The sequence below is a fragment of the Salvelinus namaycush genome, chromosome 27, assembly GCF_016432855.1.
Source record: "Salvelinus namaycush isolate Seneca chromosome 27, SaNama_1.0, whole genome shotgun sequence".
NCBI lineage: Eukaryota > Metazoa > Chordata > Actinopteri > Salmoniformes > Salmonidae > Salvelinus > Salvelinus namaycush.
In genome coordinates, this window is record NC_052333.1 from 30,840,442 (window position 1) to 30,856,563 (window position 16,122).

A 16,122-nucleotide genomic window follows, 5' to 3' on the forward strand; every position below is an offset into this window, starting at 1 on the left:
AAAACATGTATCATTTCATCATAATATATTATTTTAAAGTTTTGTTTTCCACACTTTTTCAACACTTTTACAACGCTTATTTTTTGTATTTTATATGATTTGAGCTTTGGGTTATGTCATACCAAATGATTTGATATAGATATCTTAGTAGTGTCAGTCCTCCCACATATCTCTACCTACCTCTCTAGTGGCTCTACAGTTTCAACCTAGTTACATTATTAAACTGTGTTGTGGATTTAGCAGTCACCTCAGACTAATAACAATTAGTAACTTTCCAACTTATTTTGTGGTTTATTTTCTTATTTCTGATTTTTCTAATGATCATCGTAATTATCATCATCATCATTAGGGTTATTATCTTCAATATTTGTTTAATATGATGAGATATTTTTATTTAACTAGGCAGGTCAGTTAAGAACAACATCTTATTTACAATGACGTCCTACCCCGACCAAACCCGGATGACGCTTGGCCAATTGTGCGCCGCCCTATGGGACTCCCAATAACGGCCGGTTGTGATACAGCCTGGATATTATTGCCTCCTTTGTTTCATAACTTATTTTATATAGTGGAGTCAAAAATTATTGACACCCTTGATAAAGATGAGCAATAATGACTCTATAAAATAAATTATTAAAATACTGGGCTATATTGTATGCAAAAAAAATGGGAAATTATATTATGTTATACGAATAATTGCTCAGAGAAAGAGATTCTGTTTAACTAGCAATACAACATTTTTTTTTTTAAAGATAGGGGTCAAAATTATTGGCACCCCTGTTTTCAATACTCCAGCATCCTCCCCTTGTGATGATAAGGACACTGAGCCTTTTTCTAAAATGTTTTATGATATTGGAGAACACGTTGGGAGGGATCTTTGACCATTTCTCCATACAGAATCTCTCCAGATCCTTGATATCCTTTGTCTGCGCTTATGGACTTCCATCTTCAATTCAAACCACAGGTTTTCAATGGTGTTCAAGTCTGGAGACTGAGATGGCCATAGCAAAATGTTGATGTGTGGTCAATTAACCATTTCTTTATGGATTTTGATTAGTGGTTGGGGTTATTGTCTTGCTGGAATAGTCCCATAACATCAATGATCCACCACCCTATTTTACCGTATGAGGAACATTTTCACCACTGGTATGTGTGGCCAAAGAGATCCATTTTCATGTTATCTGAACATAGAGCTCTTTGGCCAAGCACACCAGTGGTGGGTTTGGTGTTGAAAAACCGAAGCATATGCATAAAAGTACCTCATACCAATGGTAAAATATGGTGGTGGATCTTTGATGTTATGGGGCTATTTTGCTTCCACTGGTCCTGGGGCCCTTGTTTTAAGGTCAATGGCATCATGAACTTTACCCAGTACCAGGGCATTTTAACCAAAAACCCGGTTGCCTCTGTGGAACTGAGTGTGGAACTTCCAGCAAGACAATAACCCCAAGCACTAATTAAAATCCACATAGAAATGGTTAATTCACCACAAAATTAACATTTTGCAATGGCCATCTCAGTCTCCGGACTTGAATCCCATTGAAAACCTGTTGTTTGAAGGCTCAGTGTAGTTATCCTCGCAAGGGGAGGGTGCTAGAGTATTAAAAACAATAATTCTGAACAATAATTCAATAATTCTGACCACTAATTCTGACCACTTTTTTTAGATTTTCTTGTATTACTTGTTAAAAAAAAAAAAATTCTCTGAGCAATTGTATTAGTGTAAAATAACATAATTTCTCCAGGTTAAAAAAAACGAACAATATAGCTCAGTATTTTTATAATTTATTTTATACCGTTTTTTTTATCACCTTTATCAAGGGTGCCAATAATGATGGACCTGACTGTATATGAACACCAAAATGTACTCTACTGCCTGTTGCTTCAAGCACACATACATACACACACACACACACACACACACACACACACACACACACACACACACACACACACACACACACACACACACACACACACACACACACACACACACACACACACACACACACACACCAGACTACACTAAAATGTATCGAGATGTTGAACCAAAATAATCCTTTATGCCTTTCATTATAGTTGTTTGCCTGATTTTTTTAAAATAGACTACCGTTCAAAAGTTTGGGGTCACTTAGAAATGTCCTTGTTTTTGAAAGAAAAGCTAATTTTTGTCTATTACAATAACATCAAATTGATCAGAAATACAGTGTAGACATTGTTAATGTTGTAAATTACTAATTGTAGCTGGAAACGGCTGATTTTTAATGGAATATCTACATAGGCGTACAGAGGCCCATTATCAGCAACCATCACTCCAGTGTTCCAATGGCACGTTGTGTTAGCTAATCCAAGTTTATCATTTTAAAAGGCTGATTGATCATTAGAAAACCCTTTTGCAATTATGTTAGCACTGCTGAAAACTGTTGTTTTGATTTAAGAAGCAATAAAACTGTCCTTCTTTAGACTAGTTGAGTATCTGGCGCATCGGCATTTGTGGGTTCGATTACAGACTCAAAATGGCCAGAAACAAAGCACTTTCTTCTGAAACTCACCAGTCTATTTTTGTTCTGAGAAATGAAGGCTATTCCATGCGAGAAATTGCCAAGAAACTGAAGATTTAGTACAACGCTGTATACTACTATTTCTGATCAATTTGATGTTAATTTAATGGATAAATAATTCGCTTTTCTTTCAAAAACAAGGACATTTCTAAGTGACCTCAAACTTTTGAATGGTAGTGTATATAATTTCCATATAATTCCACCAACTTCATATCATTCACTTCCAGTCAGTCACTCTTGGATACCAAAGCATTGTTTCTCCCAGCCGGAAGAGCCGGGAAACAAGTGTTCAGACAGAAACCTCAGCAGTGTCAAAAACCAAACACCCAATAACAGGACGACTCCACACCAAAAAAAAGTGACAGCGTCCCTCCCAACCCCCTGCCCTCCATCCCTTCTGTCCCTCTCCTTTGCCTCGAAAGATGGGGTGAAAGGGCCAAAAAAAGAAGAGAAGAAAACAAAAAGACTACACAGAGAAGTCAAAGGCAAAAACAGGATCTGTTGGAAACGGCAGGGGAAAACCGAGGAGAAAGCTGGAACGGAGGACCCAAACCAAAAAATAACCTAACCAAAACCTCCGTATGAGCAACTAAACTGAACAGATAAGAAACCAAAAACTAAATACAACACGTTGTAGACGAGGAGGAGGAAGAGAGAGGGAGGGGTCAAGCCCTGTCTGTATGTCGGAGACAGAGGCCTTCCCTCTCACTCTCTCCTCCCTCCTCCATTTGTGACCTCCTTTGTTCACCCTTTTCCTGGACGGAATAGCTAATGACCTCGCTGAACTGAATTTAAAAATATATATTTTTTGCTTTTCATGGTCTGTCTGTCGATTGCTGTATGACTTTGTCTCATTGCTTTCTACTTGACGGGGTGATTTATTGCCTATTTTTATATCTTGTCTGGGTTCTTTTTTTTGTTGTGCTTTTTTCATTAGGTGGTTGGAAATAATACTGTGAAAATGTAGCTTCCAAATTTTTCTTTGATCAAGAATGTCGTGAAAAAGCCAAAACTGAATACCAAAAGCGAAACTTTTTGACACACAGACATACCAAATACCAACCAAACCAATGCACAATTGTCAGAGAGGAACAGTTGGATAACTGTGTTTGTGCTAGGTTTTCTGGATAGATATATAGAAAGACTGGTAGAGCAAGAAAGGTACTGTGCGAGCGTGTGCATTCAGGCATGCTTCCATACATGATTGAGCGTATACCTGTGTGTGAGATATGGATGGTGTGTATGTGACAGGAGAGGAAAAGTGAGATCGAATGAGTGTGTGGAAAGAGTTATTCTCTTGCATATTAACCAACCCATAAAGATTCAGTACACACTGTTCTGTCTAGTGTACCACAGAATAGTGTTTGATAAAGGCATGGAACTTCACACGTGAAATGAGGCATACTTGGGCACATATAGGCAGATATTAAAGGCAACCAATGATAATATTGTGGGGAGGGGCGGGTGGAAATCAACTGAAAACCAGTTGACAGACACTTTTAGAGGGGATTTATCTGTTAGTGCTTCAATAGATTTTGTAGAAAAAAATATATATGTTCTACTGCTTATTTATTGCTAATGTATAAAAGGCTGTGAAATGATCCTTTATACAAATGTTGATGATAATAATGACTTGATTTTAGACCAAAAGCTTTAAACTATCTCTCTGGGGATCTTTGTTTGAAGATGTGTATTTATTCATGTTCGGGGGAGGATACATTTCTTTGCAAATGATTTGTACGTTATGAACTCTCACCTGTTTATTTATTGATTCATTCATTTATGTAATTTATTTGTTATATTTCTGGATTGGGACCTTTGAGGTTCTATTTTGGAGAGAGGTGATCTTGAGATTAAGACAAGAAGACAAAATGCTTTAAAACACAAAGAAAAAGGCGGAGCTTTAAAACAAAAACTGAAACCAAATGTAAAGACTGTGGGTGTCATCTCAGAGCCCATGTCAACTGATTAAAGCCCTAACCTAACAGAGAGTAAGAGAGGGAGAGGGAGAGAGAGAGACTATCAAACTGATCCATGAAATGGGTACATTTTAGAGTTATAGTGGCCCCTGAAATTTCTCCTTTCGCTTTTCTGCTTACACCTGTGAGTGCCAATAGGAGTTCAGACACGTCTAGATGCCTCTAGATGTTCACACTTTCTCTCTCTCTCTCTCTCTCTCTCTCTCTCTCTCTCTCTCTCTCTCTCTCTCTCTCTCTCTCTCTCTCTCTCTCTCTCTCTCTCTCTCTCTCTCTCTCTCTCTCTCTCTCTCTCTCTCTCTCTCTCTCTCTCTCTCTCTCTCTCTCTCTCTCTCTCTCTCTCTCTCTCTCTCTCTCTCTCTCTCTCTCTCTCTCTCTCTCTCTCTCTCTCTCTCTCTCTCTCTCTCTCTCTCTCTCTCTCTCTCTCTCTCTCTCTCTCTCTCTCTCTCTCTCTCTCTCTCTCTCTCTCTCTCTCTCTGTCTGGTCCCGTCTTTCATTTCAAGGTGAGGGCGACGTCATATATACCTCATATTCTTTGATGAAAAACCAAATAGACAGAAGCTTTAATAAGACATGTGACCATGGTCGTCTTGGCTCAGGAGAGGGGTACAAGAACTGGCCTGGCTATTGAGTTTGATGAACAAGCCTTTAGAACACTTTTTTTTTTAAACAGTTCAAAAAAACAACCGTTTGTAAGCAGTTTCCTCTGTTTTATAGGTCACTCCTCAGAAGTAGATGCACCACTCCTCTCTCCTTCAGTGGGTCTTTGATTTCTGTTGACAATGCTGTGAGGGTATTGGAGGTGTTTATGGCAATGTTTCTTCTGAGAAGGTGTGTGTGGGATATTAACATGATGCTAATACTGTACAGTATGTGTGCCTGTGTAGGGCTCTCCTGTGGTGGACCGAGAATGATACCAAAGTCAAACCACACAGTGAGACCACACACACAAAACACACACACACACACACACACACACACAGTTAATCCATGTGTATATAAACATTCAGGAGTCTTCATAAAGACTGTAAATGCTACATAATGGTGTTTATTACCCTTCATTGATATCAAAAGACATACTACTGTCTTCAAGAGCACTTAATGCTATGAAGCAATGCGCCTTGAATTGTGACCATTTTATACTGTAGTTATAAGTGGCTATGAATGTTTGTTTTATGTGCTTATTAAGAATATCCTCAATTTATAGGTCTCCATGAACTAAGATATTTCTTTGGCCTTGAGAACATAAATATGTCTGAACGTCACATCAAATCAAATTGGATATAGTAAAAGAGAGAACAAACAGTCAATTTGGCCCTTATTCTTTGTTTATTTTTTAAACATATTTTTTTCTACAATACAGCTTAAATCCAAAGGTAATTTCATTAGTACGGCAAAGAAAGATTTTACTAATGAAAACCTCAATAGTGAAAACCAAAGAACTCCACCAACCTTTTTTATTTTACACATAAAAAATTGCCATTTTTCTTTTTGATGGTAAAAACTCAAAAAGTTCTCTTTAATACAATGTTTGATGATGATGATAACTATGATGATGCTGATGATAACTAAAACACTGCTCTCTAACTTTGTGTCTGTTATGACCCATTTCATTTCTGTTTGTGAGTAACCTGCTTTTACCTCAAGTCTCTCTCTGAGTTAGTAACCCGTTTTTTGATTTTGTTCCCAACTGTTAACCTGTCCCTTACTCATCGCTATGGGTGTGCCTGTTGTTTGGGGGGAGGGGGACAAATGAAACAGTAAGTGTTAGGAATAAAGTGCGAATTTAGACCAATCTGTCCATGTCTTTTATTTATTTGCCCTCTTGGTGTTATCAAATAGGTACTCATTCTATCAAAAACAGTTATTGAATGTCTAGCATATGACTAAAGAGATACTTTTGCGGTGCCAGTATGTAGATTTAAAGTAGTATTTTGAACTCAATTTGAAGCTGAGTTCAATCATAGTTCACAGTTAACATTGTTTTATTGACAAAAAGGGATCCAAATGGGTATTTCTGCATCAGGAGAAGAATAAAGTATATTGTCTTCTCCCTGAAACCCTATTACCGGTTTTGGTCAAGAAAGCCCTAAGTCGGTGAACTCATGAATAACTGTGTCTATATGCAAAATAGAGTCCTTGATAAGAGTAGGTACACAAAGAAAAGTAGGTTAGAGGTCCAATGTCTCTAGACTAGATACACTACATGACCAAAAGTATGTGGACACCTGCTCGTCGAACATCTCATTACAAAATCATGGGCATTAATATGGAGTTTGTCCCCCCTTTGCTGCGATAATACCCTCCACTCTTCTGGGAAGGCTTTCCACTAGTTGTTGGAATATTGCTGCAGGCACTTGCTTCCATTCAGCCACATGAGCATTAGTGAGGTCGGGCACTGATGTTGGGCAATTACGCTTGGCTCACAGTCTGCGTTTCTATTCATCCCAAAGGTGTTCGATGGGGTGCAGCCCAGTCAAGTTCTTCCACACCAATCTCGACAAACCATTTCTGTATGGACCTTGCTTTGTGAACGGGGGCATTGTCATGCTGAAACAGGAAAGGGCCTTCCCCAAACTGTTGCCACAAAGTTGGAAGCACAGTATCGTCTAGAATGTCATTGTACATTATGCTGTAGCGTTAAGATTTCCTAAGGGGCCTAGCACCGAACCATGGAAAACAGCCTCAGACCATTATTTCTCCTCCACCAAACTTTACAATTAGCACTATGCCTTGGGGCAGGAAGTGTTCTCTTGGTTATCCGCCAAACCCAGATTCATCCATCAGACTGCCAAATGGTGATGTGTGATTCGTCACGCCAGAGAAAGTGTTTCCACTGCTCCAGATTCCAATGGCGGCGAGCTTTACACCACTCCAGCCGATGCTTGGCATTGCGCATGTTGATCATAGGCATGTGTGTGGCTGCTCGGCCATGAAGCTCCCGACAAAGCTCCAGACGAACAGTTATCGTGCTGACGTTGCTTCCAGAGGCAGTGTGGAACTCTGTAGTGAGTTGCGCGCTTCAGCACTCGGCAGTCCCGTTCTGTGTGCTTGTGTGGCCTACCACTTCGCGGCTGAGCCGTTGTTGCTCCTAGACGTTTCCACTTCACAATAACAGTACTTACAATTGACTGGGGCAGCTCCAGTAGGGCAGGAATTTGAAGAACTGACTTGTTGTAAAGGTGGCTTCCTATGACGGTGCCACGTTGAAAGTCACTGAGCTCTTCAGTAAGGCCATTCTACTGACAGTGTTTGTCTATGGAGATTGCATGGCAGTGTGCTCGATTTTCTACACCTGTCAGCAACAGGTGTGGCTGAAATAGCCGAATCCACTAATTTGAGGGGGTGTCCACATACTTTGTATATATATATATATATATATTTGTAAGTGCCGTTTAAGATGAGGGAGGATAAAAAAAAAATCATGAACATGGCCTTATTTCTATTACATTGGATGACTGTCATTCATATTGCATTCACTCAGTTCAATGTAACATGGATTGGTTTAGGCTACTACAGGATACTCAAATTTTCCCTATACCTATCATGAGGTTGCTACAAACTAGCCTATGAATGAAAGTTTACAATGTAGGTGCACACAGGTCGAGAGACAAATTTGAGGTGACAGACAGTGACACATGGACTGATGGGTGACATTCAATACCACCTTGCACACATTCAATACCACCTTGCCTACATCTAGTTGATCTATGGTGTAATCATTGGTCCAACAGTTGCAAACAAGAATTTCTATTGGGCAAATTCAGGTATGTTTATTCTCATTTTGTTCCGTTTAGGATTTTTTTTTCAACAGAATCAGTGGAATAAATACATACCAGATCACGCGTAAACACAGTTCACTTTCATAGTAGTCAAGTTGTATGTCTTCTCGCATCTATGCTCTCTCACCTCTTCCCATTACTTGTGGACTTCAATGCACTTCACATCAGCTGTATGTGACCAGGCGAAAAAAAACTTTCCAAGCCAAACCGCTACACAGCCTACATCGTTGTCACCATATTTTCTAAAGTAACATCATAGTCAGCATAACTAATATAATGAATGCGTTAGTAAACCCGCTACAAACATGCAGTAATGTTACAGTGTACAGTCAGTAAGCAGTTACACCGGCAGGCCCAGGTGGCAATAAATGAGTAAAACCAAAAGCTTACCTTGAGTTCCAGTGTTGTGTTGGATAGTCATAGCCAGCTAGCTAACATAGCATCCCTCTGTAGGCTGAACCAGCTAGCTGCATTTTCTAGCTAAGTAAGTGAAACTGAAAGTGAGAAGAAAAAAAAGGACACTCTCTCACTCTCTATTTCTCAAAACTCTTCAACTATTGTCTTTCTCTCTCTTTGAGTCAACTACTTACCACATTTTATACAGTGCAGTGCTAGCTAGCGGTAGCTTATGCTTTCAGTACTAGATTAGTTATCTGATCCTTTGATTGGGTGGACAACATGTTAGTTCATGCTGCAAGAGCTCTGATAGGTTGGAGGACATCCTTTGGAAATTGTCATTTATTACTGTGTAAGTCTATGGAAGGGGGTGAGAACCATGAGCCTCCTAGGTTTTGTATTGAAGTCAATGTACCCAGAGGAGGATGGAAGCTAGCTGTCCTCCGGCTACACCATGGTGCTACCCTACAGAGTGCTGCTGAGGATCCTGTAGATCTTCATTGCAAAACAGTGTGTTTAAATACATGTTTTGGTGATGTTATTATATTTAGTATAGTTTTATCTAAAAAGGATAACTTTTTTAATGTTTTAAAACATTTATTTTTATGAAATTCACTGAGAAGGATGGTCCTCCCTTTCCACCTCTGAGTAGCCTCCACGTATGTATATATACTTTTAACCTCTTTCCACTGTTCAGTCATGACCGCTATTGTTACTTTATTTTGGAATAGGTGTAAGTTATTCAGGTATAATGTTATAATATCACCATGATGAACCCAAACTCAGCTATAGTATGCTATACCTACACTGTGGTTTAGAGTTTGGTCAGACTTTGTGCAGTCTTTCTAGTAAATGAGTGGGTGGCATAGTGTTTTTCAGTTTTAATCGAGGATATCGTGGATCGTCTGGGATTGATATACAATACTCATCCTACATGATGGATACATTCATTAATTGAGATTAGACTGTTGCTGCTTCCCAGAACCATGGAAGAAGCCTTACGGCTCACACATGACATGAATTGGAAAATATCATCCTTCTTTTCAGTATAAGACAATAACGGGTAGAGCCCACAGTGGGAGATTACCAAGTAACCAAAACCAAACCGGCTTGCGTCATCTTAATCGAGTGACAAATCTCACTTTAAATCATCCTTTCACAAGACTGCGTAGTGTCTGTCTGAGAGTTACTGCGGGTAACAAACTCCTGATGCTTTCGGTCTGGTGTGGTGAATGGTAACAAACTCCTGATGCTTTCGGTCTGGTGTGGTGAATGGTAACAAACTCCTGATGCTTTTGGTCTGGTGTGGTGGATCTGGGTGGCCTAGTAGTGTAGGAGGGAGGGAGGGAGGGAGAACCGACGAGGGATCTTTCCAGTCAGTCCCAGTCCTTCTTCCTCTCCTCTGGGAAGTCTTGTTTATCCTACATGTGTTAACCGAGGAATCCATCAAGGGCTAGTAACGAATGGAGAGCCTGCAGGGCTGTTGCAGAGGGCGTCTGTGTGTGTCGGGCATTCACACACACGTTCCACTGCCTAGTGAGGTGAGAAAGCCCCCCCCCCCCCCGTAATACACAGTTGAGGCTATTGGCTATTTCTCTCCTAATGTTTATTGCCAGTGTGTCTCAAATTCACCAACAGACACCACATAGACTGGTGTGGGCTTAGTGAAATGCCACATTCATGCCCACACTGGCCCATTTAAATGTATAATGGAGCGTGGCATGGCCCAATGCATTCTATGTTGTTATTGGCAATTGCTATGACGTCTGATCAATTGGGCTACTAATAAGAGCCACCACTAGATGGACACCTACACAAGAATGATAAAACATGCTTTGAGAAGGCCTGGCTGAGCTACGTGTAGGAACAGCCAATCATGGCACCCATGTACTGCTGCCGATTTAACATATACAAAAGTGTTTTTCATGTATGATTTTGAAGGGGACCTAATTCAAAAGATACCCTTGCTGAGTCTTTTATTCAGAACGGAGTATAAAACTTTTCCTTGAAAATCAGAGCAGGGCCTTCAGAATGACAAAGAAAACAAATGTACTGGAAGTTGAGTACTTTGCATTCCTGATTTGAGAATAACTGGTAGCGTCAACCTGTACAGACGCGTCATGCAGGTTTAAGCTCATTTGAATACATATTTGAATTAGAGGTAAACACAAGTAGTTGTGCAGGTAACATTGTGTACTGAGGAGGAACAATGAACTTCTTTAAATGTTATGCCTAAACGTGCAAATTTGTACGGTTTGGTTCGATTCTGACGTGAATAGGAAAGGGCCCGTTTACTTTTTCCTGTTTGAAAGATATCCTGCAGCTGCATGATAAATGCCATATACAGGTAAGTGTATTCCGGTGGGAACTAACAGAGGATTTCCACTGTGTTAATGGATGAATCACACGTTTATGTGTAGGAAGTTTCATTGTGATAATGAATGAATCACATGCAGAGGACCTGTATTGACCTGTAGTCTACTTAATTTCTGCCTGTCACAATAACTATCACAACAAATAGCACTGTAATCATTTACACAGTTGAGTCAGTTAGTTACAGAGAAGACTTCCTCTCTAACATGACCTGACCAGAATAAAATAAGACTACACTTCCGGGAAAAGCTCAGGGCCCTAGTATAAACTACGCCCATAACTATCCTCCTGATTCTTTCCTGATCAGGATGATCACCTTTGGGCCCAAGGGTGAGCTGCTGTATGTCTTTTGACGACTGCCACCCTCTCCATGTGTCATCTCTTGTAGACATGCGTAGTCCCGGATGACGCAACTGTCTGTCTGCTCAATGTGCGACCACACATGGTTGAGGTTGGCGCTCGCCTCTGGACCGCCGGCTGGCTGGTTCTCCGCTCAGCAGTCCTGGCACCCTGTGCCAACCGCCATGCTTATTTTCCTTATGTGCCCAAAGGGAGCCATCGCATGTAGACTCCACCCTAGCCCGAAAAACGACAAAACCTCCCAGAGCTGCAATTTAAGGTTGAGGCAGAAGTTTCTGTTCCCCAGTCCAGGTTTTTCATCCTATGTAAATAGTGGGTGTGTTGAAATTCAGTCTGATTTAAGACCTAGTTTACAGAAAGCAAGAGATGGCAGGCTTAAAGACAGACGACGATAGAGTAAGGGTAGAGAGAGAGGGTAGAGAAAGAGCGAGGGCAGAGAGAGAGAGAGAGAGAAGTGAGAAGTGTGCATGTTGCCAATCGGAATAGGAAGGGGAAGTTCCTCGGTGAGATAAAGGAGACCCTGTCCTCACATACACACTGAACTCAATATAGACTGACATCGTTCCATGCATACTTCTGACTTCTGCCTCTCTCACTCTCCCTCCCCCTTTCTCCAGCCCTCTCACACTGTCATACACACACACACACACACACACACACACACACACACACACACACACACACACACACACACACACACACACACACACTTTCCCGTAACTTCTTTCCCCCATTCTCCCCTCCTATTACTCCTGTTAACCTCCCCTCCTCTTGCTTTTCTCCCTCTCTCTCTCTCTCTCTCTCTCTACTTCTGTACATTATAGATTTGGCGCACAGCCGGAAAAATAGGTCAACTATCTCTCTCACATTCCTCTCCGCAGTTTCTCTACCTCAAGGATTCCGTGTGGCCTCTCTCTCGCTCTCTCTTTGAGGTTCCACAATACTTTATTTAAACTTCATTGGGAGGTTACGTGTTTGAGTTATTCTATATGTGTGCCGCTTTAGAAATGCTCACTATAGCCAAACAATTTGAATAGAAATGTTAATTATACGCATAGAGCAGCTTCACAGAGACGTGTTTGTTTGCAACGTGCAGATATCGTGCATTTTAGAATTTCTAAAATGTAATGCTTGGCTAGAAATTCATTTGTGAAACTATCCGATTTCCTCCAATGAACTTCCAACAGTCTAATAACGGGATCATTTGAGGGTCTTTCTTGCCCCTCTGTCTTTGTATTCTCCTTCTAGAATCTAGACCTTTGTTTGTCTTTTCATAAACCCCTCTCTCCCCCTCCTGAACCGTCCCCTTTATAACCTCCCTTGCCTCTTCCGCCCCCGGCTCTTATCTTCCATGGCCTCATCATCCCCTCTTCCATTTCGGTCCCCTCTTTCCCCAGGGCAAGAGCGTAGTAATCCCATTACACATGTGTGAAAACCAGCTGGGAGAAAGAGGGAAGGAGCGGGAAGAGAGGAGAAAATTAACGGTGTGTGTGTCTATATAGTACGGGTGTCTATGTCTCCACTTTCCCCAGTCTAAAGTATGTAATCTAATGTTGGAAGTATTTCAGTGCTGGTAAGAGGCGACAGGGCACAGGCAGGCACAGTAGATGTTAGCTCGGGGAGGGTTTGTAAGGTGAGGACGCCAGACAGCAGAGACAGACCCAATGTGTTTCCTGAAGAGTTCAAGCGCCAAGAAAATAAACAAGCCTTTTGATCACAAAGGCCCCATTCACTCCGTCTCCCTCTCTCTCTGCGCCTCCCCCTCCCCCCTCCGTTCTAGGCCTTCCACTTACCCTTGCTACTCTCGCCATTAAATCTCCACTTTCCCTCTCTCCCCCTGACCCTTCTCTTTCTTAATCCCCTTTCCTCCTTTAAAACCCTTCCTCCCTCTCTTCCCTCCATCTCACCCCTCTTTTCCTAAGGAGCTGTGCCTCAGCTGTGTGTCTGTCACTTGTATGACTTGAGGGCCTCAGTTCATATTGTCTTTGGGCTTTGAAAAAGCCTTGAAGATATGTGGGCCCCTATCATCTCGTGGGGGAAGGAGAGCGGTAGAGTGTTGAGGAGACTGTGACACTGAAAATATCTTCATCGTCATAACATCATTGACACTCAAATGGTAGTGAGTGACAAATGCCATCCTCACTTAACTCTCCTTCATCCCCTACTCAATGGCTCTTTAGTGTGTGCCTATTTGTTTTTTAAATGAATGCAGATGTGTTGGTGTGAATTGGTCTCTCCCCATATCAGTGTCGGCACTTGTGTGTTCTGTTGTTCATTGTGATTCCCTCAGCACCACTTAGGAAAGGAAAAGAGATTACCTCATTACAATACTGTGGTTTAAAATAATACATTTGATGTAACCTCTGGTCAGATTATAAAACCTTAGCTAATCATCAGGTTGCTTACCCTATATTTCAAATCTCACAATATGATTAGACTAACATTGATTAACCATTATTAACTATTTTGTTGTGTTACAGCCCTGAATTTAAAATGGGTTAAAAAAATATGTGTCACTTGCGTCGAGTACAACAGGTGTAGTAGACCTTACAGTGAAATGCTTACTTACAAGCCCTTAACCAACAATGCAGTTAAGAAAAATAAGTGTTTACTAAAGTATTTACTAAAATGGTGACTTTAAAACAGTTACAGAGTTTAATGGCTGTGATAGGAGAAAACTGAGGATGGATCAACAACATTGTCAATTCTAGGTCCTCCACAACACTAACCTAAATGAAAGAGTGAAAATAATAAAAAATATTCCAAAACATGCATCCTGTTTGCAAAAAGGCACTAAAGTAATACTGCAAAAAGTGTGGCAAAGCAATTAACTTTTAGTCCTGAATACAAAGTGGTATGTTTGGGACAAATCCAGAGTACCACTCTCCATATTTTCAAGCATAGTGGTGATGCATCATGTTATGGGTATGCTTGTAATCGTTAAGGACTGGGGAGTTGTTCAGAATAAAAAAAGAAACTGAATGGAGCTAAGCACAGGCAAAATCCCAGAGGAAAACCTGGTTCAGCCGCTTTCCACCAGACACTGGGAGATCAATTCACCTTTCAGCAGGACAATAACCTAAAACACAAAGCCAAATCTACACTGGAATTGCTTACCAAGAAGACAGTGAATGTCCATGAGTGGCAAAGTTACAGTTTTGACTTAAATCTACTTGAAAATCTATGGCTAGACATGAAATTGTTAATCTAGCAATGATTAACAACTAATTAGACAAAGCTTGAGTCATTTTGAAAAGAATAATGGGCAAGTGTTGCCCAATCCAGGTGTGGAAAGCTCTTTTGTATTTAACTAGGCAAGTCAGTTAAGAACAAATTCTAATTTACAATGACGGCCTACTCCGGCCAAACCCGGACGACGCTGGGCCAATTGTGCGCCGCCCTATGAGACTCCCAATAACGTCCGGATGTGATACAGCCTGGATTCAAACCAGGGACTGTAGTGATGCCTCTTGCACTGCACCACTCTTAGAGACATACCCAGAAGGATTCACAGTTGTAAATTGCTGAAAAAGGTGCTTCTACAAAGTATTGACTCAGGGGTGTGAATACTCATGTAAATTAGATATTTCTGTATTTCATTTTCAATAAATTTGCTAACATTTCTAAAAACATGTATTCACTTTGTCATTATGAGGTAATGTGTGTAGATGGGTGAGATTAGTTTTATATATATATATATATATATATATATATATATATACACACACACACATATTTTTAATTCAGGCTGTAAAACAACAAAAATGTGAAATAAGTCAAGGGGTATGAGTAGTTTCTGAAGGCAATGTTGGTCCTGAAAATATGCCCCGTCTCTCTATCTCCCCCCCAGCGTCTGTCTGTCACTCTGATTAGGGACGCCAAGGTCACCCCACAAAGGAGGAGAAGAACCCTTAACGTTCTTCTAACGTTCTGATCAAACGTCTCAAACTCAACCAGGGCTTATCATTGCACTAAGGTTCAGAAAAGGTTTTATGGAAGGACAAGTCCAAACATGACTATCAATGGCTCAAGATCAGGGGAGAACGAGTGCTCCCTCTCATTGAAGCCATGGAAGTTCAAGGCAGACCGCGGTACTGCAGTCATTGTTTGCAGAAAACAGGAGTGATCCCCTATTAAAGTGAATGGGAAAATGGCAATCTTCGAGGTCAGTCTTCATGTAAATAAAATAAATAAAAAATCCAAGACAATCGTGGTACCAATAATTGCTTCTATATACCAGATGTATGTCGTTGAACTATTATTTTAAAATCGCACAAAGAAAAAGTTCTAAGGATAATTTAGTTGCTAATGGCACCTTTAGTATCTCAGTGGGCCTTCAACTTGAATTAAGACGTCCGCATGCTCCGCAGTTCATGCATATATTATGATGACATTTTGTGATGTTTTTTGTTCGTTATTTCGGCTGTTCGGCCACACAACATTTTTTCTTGACGTAAGCCGAAGTTGGTAGCCTGTTGTCATTCAACGAGAGACAACTCGTCCTCATGCACATTTTTTCACTTGAGAAATACTGCACCAAACATCCTAGTCAGATGTAAAATTGTGTGACTGAGATCTCCTCAGCAAAAATCTTCCGTCTCTGATGTTGTGTCTGTGAGACGCCATTTTAACCGACTTAATTTGGCTTCATTGCTCCTTGAGTCTTTACATAGG